Here is a 13,652-nt window from a genome sequence, read left to right on the forward strand (position 1 = left end):
AGGAGGGCCCCCCTAGGTCCCTGAGGTTGGTGGGACCTGGCGCCACGCAAGCGCTGCACCTAAAAGTGCCTGGAAGGGAAGGAGCGCCTTGGACTGGACCCCCCCCAGGAGGTGAGGAGTGTTACCCTGGGGCCCCTGAGGCTTGCTGCTGGAACTGTCCGCCCCTTGCGCTGTGTGTCTGGAAGCGCAGGGCCTAGAAGAAGCGCTGTGTGCCTGGAAGCGCTCCCCATCCTAGAACTGTGCCCTTGGAAGCGCTGGCCTGCAGGAGACTGCCTTGTGTCCCCAGTGCGCCGTGACCAAGACTTCCCTGCTGTGTGTGTGTTAAAGCGCTGTCTTGCCCTGGGAACTGCTGCTGGGTGTCCCTGAGCGCTATACTGGGCAAGCGCTCCTTGGCCCATCGAAGCCCTGCCTCATCGAAGCGCTGTGCCCCTGATCGCGCTGTGTCCCCGAAGCCCTGATTGTGGTATTCACCGCCACCCCGGGTTTACTGGTGTCATTAGGCGCTGTTGCTGAGTGCGCCTGGAGCCGCGAATCACCGCCGCAACCCGGGTGCCCACTGCCGTGACCTCTGTTGGCGCCTGACCTGCTCCGCACCAGTGATTTCCCCTGCGCGGCCCCCTGAGCCTGGGAAGAGCTGCTGGGGGATTGCGAGGAGGCTGTGCTAGGCCCGACGATCCCGGAAGCCACCACCATCACCCTCACGTGACGGGGCGCCCGGCCGCGTCATCGGCCACGGCCCGCCTTTGCTGCCGGCTGCAGCCGGTGAGGCCGACACGCCCCCACAGGCCGCGCTGCTATTGGAGGCCGTGGGCGCGCCTCCTTTCTGCCGCCTGTGATTGGTCCTGGGCCCGGGAAGCCTCTGGTGGCCAGGGACTGGGAGAGAAACCAGCGTGGACGCTCGGAGAGAGCGCGAGAGCTCCCCCACCAGCCACTACCAGCCCAGGAGGGGCGCCACACCCCCAGGAGGCCCAGACACCATCTGAGGGTGTGAAAGTGAGCACGTGCCCCCCGGGTGTTGCAACAGCCGCCAGATCCGCCGCAAGGGGCCCGAGTAGGCCCGAAGAACAATGTAACCCCTGGGGGAGGAGGGCGGCCAGCTTGAGTGAATGCGGGCCTCCAGGGAGCCAGGAGGAGGAACCGAGATCACCCCTCCCCTTGGGAAACTGCCATTGGGCCCCGTTGGCCCTAGTTGTACTAATGGAATTTTCTGGACGGGGCAAGAGCCCGAATTAAGCCTTGGTGACTAGATTTGTGGAAGAGTTACCCCTGGCTAGGGGAGTGCTCTCTCCAGCCTGCCCTTAGCAGGAAGCTGAGTTAAGGTTAATGACATGCTGTTCTACTGATTTTGCTGAGGCTCCAGGTTGTTAGCTATGCCTACCCAAGGAAATGTTGCCTAAAGTATGGATGCCGGGTTCCACTGTATTGCCTCCCACTAATGTGGCTTGCCCCTGCCTAGCCGAATGTTTTTCTGCCTAGTGTGTCCCTGTTACCCTTCTAGGCCTAATGTGCCAGGCTCATGGTAATGTTGCCCCTGCACCAGTGTGCCTAATGTTGATGCCATGTTTATGCGCACAGTGTTGCTGGCTTAAGGAGTTTATGCATAATGGGCTTTCATGCCTAGTGTTTCTTTCCCTCGCATTGATATTGCTGATATTTCATGTCATGTGATAATGCTTTGTTTTATTTCAGCCCTGAAATCTAACGGACGTACCATTTTCTTCTTTTTCCCCTTACCCCTGTAAATTATCCACCTGGTACACATTGCCCTGAGCCCGTTGGCGCTCCACTGTGATTATTGTGATTACTTTTGCAGGTTGGACCTAATACAAAAATATTCTTTTTCCAACCAAAGTGGTGTTGTGTTTCTTTTGTGGTGTGCCTGGTGTGTCGTCTGTGCGTACTGGGTGGATGCTTCACACATGTCCTCAGGAGTTTGGCCTGCCCGCTCTGTACCATGCTACCCCCGTAGAATTGGCTACCCCATTTCTAACAGTCAGGCTCTCATTGTAAGAGGTAAGAAGCACATACTCAAGCTAAAAGTGGTGAGTGCTGATCAGTTTTGTTAAGGAGCTATAGGTTTAAAGAAGGATTTTTTGTTCTCTTTCACAGCTTTTGGGTCCTGATGAGAACTCCACAGCAAGTAGGAGTTCGAAACGCGTAGACCAACTTGTGTTTAGCCATAAGAACGTGAAATCTAAAAATAATGTTCCAAATTATTGAAGCAGAGAATACAATTGTTTAAATTGTTTTGCTATGGTTTTTTGTTAAAGATTGTAAAAAGTATACCAAAAAAGAGGATTTGTAAATAAATACTGCGTATTGTGATCATGAGACTGATGGGTTTGAATGTTTGATCAGGATGAATGATAGTATGTATGGATTGATGATGTGGATTGTTTTAGCAAATATAAGAATTTTTTGTATTGTGATGTAGATGTGAAAAATGCAAAATTGTTGAAAGGAAAATTATGAGCAGAGTGTTACTGGTAAGGCTGGAAGAATGGGCAGAAGATAACGGTATTATGGCCAGCACTCAGTACGGTTTTAGGAAAGGGCGGGGAACCCTGGACCAGTGTTTAACCTTAAAACGTCTCATTGGCACGTATACACAGGCCAAAAGGGGCCTGCTTTGCTGATTTAAGCAGTGCTTTTGTCTTGGTAGACCACTCGATTCTTTGGATGAAGTTGTTAGAAATAGGGGAACCAGAAAGTATTGTCTTTTTCCTAGCCCGATTATATGATAACCTTCGCACTAGTGTACGGTACGGTACAAATGGGGAGTGTACCCCAAAGTTTAAGGTTAGACGTGGGATAAGACCAGGATGTGTACTTGCCCCCCTGCTTTTCACCCTTTTTATTAACGAGGTAGATGCAGTTTTAAAAACAATTAGTGCAGATGCCCCAAGGTTAATGGCCTAGACGTACCGGTATTGTTATATGCGGACAATGCCGTGTTACTGTCAAGGACCCCAATTGGGCTTAAACGTCTGATGGATAGGTTCTCCATTTTTATTAAGGACAGGAAACTACTTATAAATAAAACTGAAACCTATACCATGACCTGTGTGGTTGGTCGCAGGAGACCCCATACTTATTTTATTGATGGGCACAAGGTTCGCCAAGTTGACACATTTTGTTACTTGGGAATCACATTTGCAAAGGATTGTACATGGACACATGAAATTATCAATGTACGGGCTAAGATGGCAAAAAGTGCCCATGGGGTATTCAAATTTGCGACTAAAATAGGGGATAGACGCATTAGGGATATGCTGCAGATTTATCAATCGCGATGCGTGTCTATCGCCCTTTATGGGGTGGGGCGTGGGGACACGTTTCCAACAGTAGCTTGCAAGTTGAGGAAAATCTTTTTCTCAAAAAACGTTTGTGCCTACCCAACTCTGCCCCAAATGATTTAACCCACAGAGAGCTAGGGATCAACTATCTGTCAGACTTGATATCTTTAAGGCCGCTAATGTTATGGTGTTCGATCTGGCAGAAGGATGAGACAGCCTTGAACAGAGCAGTTATTAATGACTGTCTCTCTGTTGATAATCACCTAAAGATCCCGTGGTTAAAATATACTATCTGTAGTTTCCAGGAAATGTTTGGTATTAACATTGTTGCTGATCGCTATGCAGCTACAGCATTGTCAAAACAGGAAATGAAGAATACATTCATGAATTACAGGGAAGAGAGACGGAAGAGTAGTAGTGGCCAACTATCGACCTGTATGTTTTATAATAAATTCAGGGGTAACGAAGGCTATCAAATGTATCTAAGCCAAGTGACCAGAGCCACTCATCAGTTTATTCTAACCAGGTTGAGGCTCGGGATTGTACACCAGTTGGTGGCCTTTCCGTCTCCTAAAAAACATCCAGTTGACCCTTGCCCATGTGATGACACTTCAGTACAATGTACATTGCACTTTCTTTTGATATGCAATTTGTACAGAAATGTACGCATAGCCTTTCTAAAACCAATCTTTGTAAAATATGGAGTCCGCACTGTTCATGATTCTATGAAACTGCTTTTTAATATGCATCACCCCGATGTGTGTTTTTATACTGCTACCTATCTATACAAATCAATTCATGCAAGGAAAAGTATGATGTTTTAACTGTTTTTAATATATGTTCAAATGTAAAAATTACCCTTCATTGGGCTGCCTATGATCTCATTTACTCTATGAATTATTGTGCAGCAAGCAGCCTCTCTCTACTTCAGCAGTGCAGGCCCGGTTCTAGAGGGTGGGCCGGGTGGGCCAGGTCCACCCAAACATGAACCTTGGCCCTGGCAGTGACATCAGCAAGGCTGACAGAAAATGGCCACTGCAATTTAAAACATTCTCTGAATGTTATTTTCCTTTTTTAGTAGTTGTGTGTTGGTCCTAAGCTCGCTCCCCCAATCACGCATCTGCATCTCCTATTAGAAAGGTGAGCTGTGTCCCCACCCACTCATGCAGGTACAATAGGGGCAATGCCAAGGTGACAAATCCTTTCGTTGGCACTGGATTTGTGTACGGTCCTGCTGCGTGGATATTTCATTCTTTTCAGCACTGGCACTGGTGAAGAGGAGCTTGTTTATGCGGGTTCATTTTCCTGACCCCTTGAGCTGCTCAGATTGGGCTCTGACAGAGTTTGTAAGGAGCAGTTAAGAGAATGTGTGGCTATTGTTGTTTTTTTTTCATCTGTGAGCAAGACATACTTTGTGTGCTGTGAATATTTTATTTAAATCGTTTGTTTAAATCGTTAGTATCATTATCATGACTTGTTCTGCCAAGGAGGCACCACAACTATTAAAATGTCTAGATAACTCTGGGGATTAATGATCCTGCTGGAGAGCAAACTTTTGTCTGTTTGTAGTTTTTAAATGCAGAAAAACTGTAGTTAACGTGGGTAGCTCAGTGGGTTACTGCCTTTGTCACAGAGATCCTTTGATTACTTGCAGTTCAGAAGTTACAATCCTATCATAGGACAGTGACCTATGGACTGTCATCAAAGACCTGCATTCAAACCAGAATGGTATAATTCAGTGGTTCCCAAACGTTTTCAACCCGCGGCTCCCTTGACCCATTGCCCATTGACAGTGGCTCCCCAATGTTACTTTTTTTTGGAGGGTGGGGGGAATGTAAGCTTGGCTTTGGGAGTACTTGCATTTTTCTACCTGAAAATAATTGGGATGAAGCTGATGAAGGTATTATAATCATATACGCAGTGTGTTTCGTATTACTAAGGCGGCGCCTCTAATAAAATATTCCCAGTTACACTTCTTTGCCCATGCCTTTTTTAGACTACCCTCTCAAACTTTTTAATCCCACTTACAGTGCTAGCTAGGACCCCTATGCATGTAGGCTCCATTACCAAAGTGTTTCTGTGCTTGAAGAATATTTGCATGCACTGCCATTTCTACCCATGTCATACCTGTCTCAGCAGTGTGACTCCCGATTTTTTAAACCACATACAGTTTTATTATTTCGGTCTTCCCACTAAAATTGCCTTCAAATCAATGCAAGCATAATAAATTCCTCTGATTTTGTTTTTTAAGCGTCCTTCTATCTTGATTCCAAATGATGGCATTATGCCGTACCCTGTGCTCAAGGAAAGAGCAGGCCTGTCTGTAAATGTGTGTGTACTGAAAGAAATGCGTACTGGAAGTACCTATGATTCAAGTATAAATTTCAAAACGTAAGAATACTTTGTGTGTTTAATAGACAGGACAACTGTACTTTTCGGATAATTTGCATTGGTGTGAAATGCATTTGGAAAAAAAGTAAACGAGTCTAAAATAATTAATCGGGCATCTTTCGCTTACTTTGGGAGTGTTGGAACGTGGGGATCCAGTGAAATATGGAGGTCATCTCCCGCGACATGTCATCAATTAAGTACTACGTTTACAGCTTTAGGCATGTCACTTACAAATCATCTACATCATGCGTTTAAGTCTAATTTGTTTAACTGAAGCAAACAGGCACTTCAATATTAAAAACATTAAAGTGCTTGGTGCGTGGCTCCCCTGGCTAGGTTTGACGGCCCCCCAGGGAGCCACGGCGCACAGTTTGGGAACCACTGGTATAATTCGATTTTTTTGTTTTGTATATTGCTAGTTAGTTCACATTTTCCCAGTCTTCCATAATTCTAAAGTTGCAATAAATAGTGTATTTGAGCATTATACATTCTAATCAGTAAAGCCAACCCCCAACCACTGGGGTATGCTTTAAATCCTGTGTTTGTGTTTCTCCAGACCTAACCCTCTTAAAACATATTGCCCAGCAGTATGGATGACATGTGATTCCTACACCTTGTAATCCTCATTAGCTTATGTGACATTCCCTATAGGCTGATTTACAAACTTGTATGATTCATTGTCTCTGCATAATATGTGCATGATGTAAAGTACTGTGACACCCTACACTACGAGTAGAGCTAGACAACAAATAAAATGCATACTAGAGAGGGGCTACGGAGAGATGATGGGCACTGTTGGTGGGTGGCTATGAGGGAATCCTAGGGGGACATCATGGGGGGAGAGGCTATGGAGCACTGAGGGGCACTGGTGGAGGGTGGCAATGAGGGAATCTGAGGAGGAGGTCATGGGGTGGAGCTACGGAGAGATGAGGGGCACTGGTGGAGGTTGTTTGTGAGGAAGTCTGAGGAGGAGGTCATGGGGGACGTGCTTTGGGGTGATGAGGGGCACTGGTGGAGGGTGGTAGGGAGGGTGTCTGAGGAGGAGGTCATGAGGTATAATTAGATTTTGCTATAGAGCGATGAGGGGCACTGGTGGAGGGTGGCAGTGAGGAAATGCGAGGAGGAGGTCATGTGGGGGAGGGGCTTTGGAGCGATTAGGTGCCCTGGTGGAGGGTGGTAGAGAGGGAGTATGAGGGGGAGGTCATGGTCAAAGAGCTACAGAGAGATGAGGGGAGCTGGTGGAGTGTGGTAGGGAGGGAGTCTGAGGAGGAGGTCATGGGAGAGGGGCTATGGAGAAATGAGGGACACTGTGGATGGTGGTAGGGAGGGAGTCTGAGGAGGAGGTCATGAGGGGAAGAAGCTACGGAGAGATGAAGGGCAGTGGTGGAGGATGGCAAGGAGGGAATCCGAGGAGGAGGTCATGAGGGGGAGGTGCTTTGGAGCGATGAGGGGAACTGGTGTCAAGGCTTTTGTTTAGTAATAGGGACTTCCTTAATCTTGAACGCTTTATAATATGCTTAGCATTCAAGTACTTGTGTCGAAGCCTGGCCTGCTGGAATTCAAGGGTTTGCAGTTAGGTCCAGACATTGCTCTTACTGCCTGGGCAGACGGAATTCGAGGGTTTGCAGTTAGGTCCAAACCATGGTCATACTTTCAAATAACTCTCCATATGCTCTTTGTACACACAGAAGCAATCCGTTGTATCATGCTGCCTGTTTGCAAATACATATGATGTAATCACGGCTTGTAGGCTACCTCCAGAAGCAACAAATTGGGCCCGCAGTGGCCCACCCGAATGCGCCCTTGGCCCACCCAAAGAAAAGTTCCTGGAGCCGGGCCTGCGTGTAGTGTAACATCGTCGGTCGGGAGGGGGTTCCGTACTAATCGTCGAGCATTGTATGCAATTTGCCTCAGCCTCATTATAGCGCCAAATAAAACGAGATCTCTCCAGCAGGGGGGCCGTCCTGCCCAGCTTTACAGTACGATCACATTATAAGGACACTAGTGCCCTCTAATTTCTAGTGATGCTTTGCAGTAGTTTTAAAGTTCTTTTCTCGTTGTTCATATGGCTGTAAATTCTGACATTTATATATTTCCCTCTTATTCATTGCTGTATTTTGATCTTGAGATAGTGTCACTCATGGTCATTGAAAAGTCACTCCTAATCCCACTGAAATTATGAAAATGTCACACATAGCAATCTGAAACCCTGGCAGCTATGAGAGGGGGGCTCTCCATGACACAGTTCTACACATTCTACATAGAAATATATCCGTTACCTTTCTTCAATTCGAAGTTTCATTTGGTCCATAAATTAAAGAAACAGTGTTGTTTGTGATGAACGTCATAGAATGTATTCAGGAAATCGAACGGGCAACTACTGTTCATGCCTGTCAGGCCTAAGGTTACCCACGGAAGGCAGGCCTAAGGTTACCCACGAAAGGCAGTTCTTGGGGTTCTTGGGGTTTGGGAAACGATGGGACTATTCCCTCGGAACACATCATTGGAAAGTTAAACATGGAACTTAGAGGGAGTAAACAGACAATAACTTATGAATGATCTCATGGAAGGTAGGTAGACGAATCCACGACTTAGGGGTGAGCAATCCAATAAATTAACAGTGCGATCCAAGACAGAGCCAGGCCAAGGGTCTGGGTGGTTCTTACAGCCCGTGCACGAGCAGGGCCGCGAACACGTTTTCGATGTAAATCATACTTCTTGAACAAGTGGAAGCTGTGACATTATAAATCACATGGAAACACTGTCTGAGACGTACTTATCAAAAGTGATAGTTTTTAACTTGAATTTATAACCATTTCTGCCCCTGCCCCCACACTGGCAGTAGTGCTATTAATGAACTAAGAGGCAAGACAGTTTGCACGTTTTTGAAGGTGCTTTTATATGCAATAGTGAAGAAAAAGCAGGTAAAAAGAAATATCTGCCTAAGATCACACAATTGAGTTACGGGGAAAGCCGCATTGAATCCAAGTGTTCTGGTTCCACTTTGTACTAATCATTCACTGAATGGGTATCTGTTTATCTCTCCTTTTTATCTCAAATGTTAAGGTTCTGTTTTCACCTCTTTGTCCATAAAGGTAGAGCGAGGGTGGCAGGCAGAAGGCATATGAAGGCTCGGATCGTTTTTGGCTCAAGGTTCCAATGGAACCTCGAGTTGAGCCAGATCCAGGCTTCAACTTTCAATGGCTAGCCCAACTCTATCTCAATTCAGCTGACTACATACCTCTGCACCACTTGATACTCCTTTTGAAGTAACATGCAGTTTCACACTGCATCAGGTATTACTGTTTTTTCAGTTCCGAAATGTACATTGCATATATTTCACCAACATAAATGATTCAATTTAAACACCATCACCTCGTTGTAGGAATAGTATATGTTGACAGAACCCTTGAAGGACGACAAACAGACAAAATAACTTTCCATTATTCATAATCATGATAATGAAAACACATTGGAAAGAGAACAATGAAAGGGTACATTCCATTTGAAAGCATTCATTTACCAAGACTAACACATCGCAGGCAGAGTAATGGGCAACAGTAATGTACGGTTGGCTGCCAATTAGAAACAGAGACAATAAAAGCGGTCAACGTGATGTGTAAATGTTTTCATTTTTATGTTTTTAAGATTTAACTGTGTGCCGGAGCTTAGTTGATTAAGAAATAAAGCAAATACATACATCCCACCCTCTATCTCTCTCCCAAGCTATCAATACCCAGGATACCAGTAACTCTGGGTGCAGAGGTGTTTGGGTATTAAGAGTGACACTTAAATGGTCCCTTAGAAACTTGCACTGGTAAAATCAGACGGCTCAAGCCCAGGTTTGAGCTGAATGCTTATGGCAGTGAGTAAAGATCTCAGTTCTCTGAAAAGCGTGCATCAGCCAATATTTCTGCCCTGTAGTCACTTGTATGTTCTGTGGATGTAGAGTGTGAAAAATGAATTTGTGCTTCTTCAAAATAAATTGAAATCATTGCAAATAAAAACTTGCACTACACTGCTTTAGAAACCCAAAGTACTACTTGCATGGAAGACATGTGTTACTATGATGATAAGTGTGAATATCGTTATTGCACTACAACTCCCATGATGCATTGCTCAGTTCTGGTTTTACAGTGGAACTGGACTACTACTTATCTGGCAATGAGTATGAGGACAGGACACACACACATTCATGACACACATTCATTGAACTAATTTGCATGCACCTTACCTTGTGTAGTTGTTGTAGGGTCTGAGCTATCAATGCTAGCCACTCCACTCACACTCTCTGGTAGCCGGGTTGATTCTATCAATTCCTCATGGGGTGTTGGTTGGTCCACAGAAGAAGTTCCACCACCTGTTTTGTTTGCCTCTTTGATTCTATCTGCCAGTCTCTCTTTTGATCTCTGTCTCATGTCGTACCATCTCTTTTTGATTTCTTCAATGGAGCGAGTGGTAGTTCCTACTGAATTCACTTTTTCCTGAATCTCCAGCCAGATTTTCCTTTTCCTTGAGTGAGGAACTTTTAGTGATTTTTTTCCAAACAGATCCTCATGGTTACAAACCATTTCCTCTATGAGGATTTCTTGCTCCTTTTCTGAAAACTTTTGCTTCCTTTTTCTCTTTTCAGCTGTCATTTCCTCCTGTGCCTTCTGTGACTCCTATGCTCTCCAACAGGTCTGCTCTGCCTCACAACACTCTTCCAACTGCCACTGGGTGTGGGTCTGGGAAGCAGGTGCAAGCAATCACTGGAACTTCCTGGTTGTGATGTCATTAGGCTGTTCCTGCATTGCATGATCCAGTTTTTGCGATTTCTTAATTTGCGAAATTCGCAAATTAAGGAATCACTTGGAAATCGCAATTTATTCTGCGATTTTTAAGAAATCGCACATTTATCGCAATTTCGATCATACATCCCAATTTGCGAATCCGAAATTGCGATTCGCAATAAATCGCAATTATGGACTCGCAAAATGGAATGTTGATACATCTGCCCCAAAGTACCTTATTACCTATATTCTCTGGTGAAGCCTTATCGAGCCAGAAGAAGTCTTAAGTCTGCAGGAGCCGTCCAAAAGCACCCGTGGAAGGATGGTCCTTTAGTTTTCTGGCTTCCAAAATGTGGAACACCATGCCTCTGGATCTGAGACAGAAATGCTCAGGATTAGTCTTTCGTAAGAAACTTAAAATTTGGCTTTTTAAACAAATTTAGGGCGGGTAGACTGAATTTTGGCTCTATACTGGATAATTAATTTCTAGCGCAGGAACACTCTGTGTGGAGTAACCAGGCGCTTTATACATTTTGTATTATTATTAATTTATTTTACAAAAGAAGGTTAGTGCTTGTCATCTCAGGAAAAAGATAAACCTTTGAAAGGTACAGTGGCTTATTTTAAATATAAATGAAACACTTGGAATATGTTACAATGTAAGGAAAAGTCAGCCTAATTATTGAAAATCGCATTTAAAGATTGCAGCAATAGAAGAAAGGATTGTGGGAATGTAGATGTGACATAAAGGTTTGTGGGTATTTAAATATCCTGCTCAGATACCTTCTCTTCAGAGAAAGACTGGATCAGATGCTTCTGAGCAGGTAAAAAGGGACTCAGCGCAATACTTTTATTAGTAACACAGATCAATGTTGACTGGGTGTGGAGTTGGAGTCCTTTAGAGCAGTCTCAAGGGTTAGTGCTCAGCTCAGAGAGGAAACTAAGGCTGCAAGGGCTGAGGACACAGCATTGTCTGGGGAATAATGTGGGAAGGCTGCAGCCTCAGTGGCAGCCCCTGGTGGTGCCTTTGGTGATTGCATGTCTAATAACATGCACAATTGTGGTTAAGTGTTGTTTGCTTTGTTTAAGATGTGAATATTTTTGGGAGGTGCTTTACTTGATAATACCAGTTTGGTTATTGTGAACAATCTGATAGGCCCTCTCAGGCTGCCTACTTAAGATGATCCTGTTTTCATTTAACAATAAAGTACTGAAATAAGCCCAACCCCAGCAATGTAATGGCCCCAGGGCTAGATGAATACATTCTGAAAGTAACAACTCAACTACCTTGGCAGGATCTTTAAGGTCAGGTGATGGAGTTTCAATGCACTGCTGACAGGCATTAACAGGGTTGTCAGTGTCTGACTGCTAAGGCAGCCAAGAACAAGAAAGAATCAAGGAGAGTCAGGTTGGATGTAACCGTTAGGAGTGCTTTCAGCTCATGGGCAGTTTCCTTCCTGAGTACTTGGAATGAAGCAGAAAATACACAAAAGTTTGGAATCCAAGATTATAGAAGGGTAAACAATACTCAAGTGAAGAAGATACCTCTCAAGAAAACGTTTCCCAGATTTGTACTTGTAAACCTGCAAAAGCAACCCTCTACATTCCCAATTTTATAACATATGTACATCACTTTAGTCATCTAAAATAGGGGACTTAGCTATCATTAGAGCAGCAGGAACAGTGGCGCCAGGACCCAGGGACATAAGGGCTACTGCACTCCGATTAGGGCTCTCTTTTACTTTACAAATTAGCATTTTCTAAATAACTCCAGAACAAAGAGTTTTCTAGAAGCCTAGGCAATAAGCAGTGGGGTAACAATAGCCCCTGCAACCTCCATGGTGAGGTGAGGGTGGGGAGCGAACTCCAGGGGGCCTCTCTGGCACTGCGCAATGGTTGTGGACAGCTGGCCTGCAAGCTCCTTACTTGGTCCGGAAAGTGGGGGGCCCCACTCCATGTACTTTGCAGGGGGCCCCCTCATGTTTCGTTACGCCACTGGTTGTAAGGGGTACTATTTCCTCAATCCTCATTATTTAGAACATAGAGTGTGTTTCTGCAGCTCTTTATGGGATAGGGGTCTGGAGTTTTGGTAGCAGCATTACTTTTCAAATAGAGGAAAGCCGCATATGCAGGCACATTTTGCATTTACTCCCTGCAAACTCTAATTTTATCTTACATTCAGATCTCCTGCTTACATATATTGAAAATCTGATCGAATTGGTGCCCCTTTTATTGTGGGCCAGGGTGTGGTCTAATCCCAAGGGAAACTTGAATAGGGAAATTTTCAAGGATTGCCTGAATCTGGATAAGGGTCTCTCAATTCCATGGCTGGCCTATAAACGTACAACCTGTGATGCACTGAACCCACCAGCTCTGTTTGATTCACCACTCACAGTCAGGAAATCTGATAAATGAAGGTAAAGTCACTGTTTGTAGATCTTTGTCACTCTCTGAGACCTGAAAATGAAATAAATAAGGAGACTGTAGAAACGTATTGTATTCTTAATGAATTTGGAAGACAGTGCTGTACCTCAGAATACCTTGGTTGCAGTGGGAACGGTCTCTGCTTTTTCAGTTTTGGGACACTCTCTGAGACCTGAAAATGAATTAAGTAAGGAGACTGTAGAAACATATTGTATTCTTAATGAATTTGGAAGACAGTATTGTACTTCAGAATACCTTGGTTGCAGTGGGAACGGTCTCTGGCTTGTCAGTTTTGGGGATGGCACTGTGGTCAGGCTTCTGAACTTCCTGAGTATGAATATTCAGGTGGCACTGTCAGAGGGAGCCAACCCCTGTGATAGTCATTCATTCAACCTATGATGCACTTTATGTTCTTTTGTGTTTACTTCGGATCATATTTTAAACTGTTTATTAAACCAATTTTAAAATCCTGGGGTTTAGGATGTGTAAGGATGCACTGTTTTACATCCTCCTGATGGCGCAAGGACACATAGTAAAGAGACTTGCTCGGAAGCAATCCTCTCATTTAACTCCCTAACATGTTACTAATTACGTATTGTGTAAACTAATACGCACCACTTAAAAACGAGGGTTAGTGAAGCTTGCATATGTGTTTGCTAACATGAATAACTTGAGCGGATTTCTAAAATGGCCGTGAATGGGAAATCTTTATTGCGCATGCGTCAACTGCATCTATGCAGTATGACGAGCTATCGCTTGGAGGGAAATT

This window comes from Lissotriton helveticus, chromosome 3_1 (assembly GCF_964261635.1).
Source record: "Lissotriton helveticus chromosome 3_1, aLisHel1.1, whole genome shotgun sequence".
In the NCBI taxonomy this organism is placed as follows: Eukaryota; Metazoa; Chordata; class Amphibia; order Caudata; family Salamandridae; genus Lissotriton; species Lissotriton helveticus.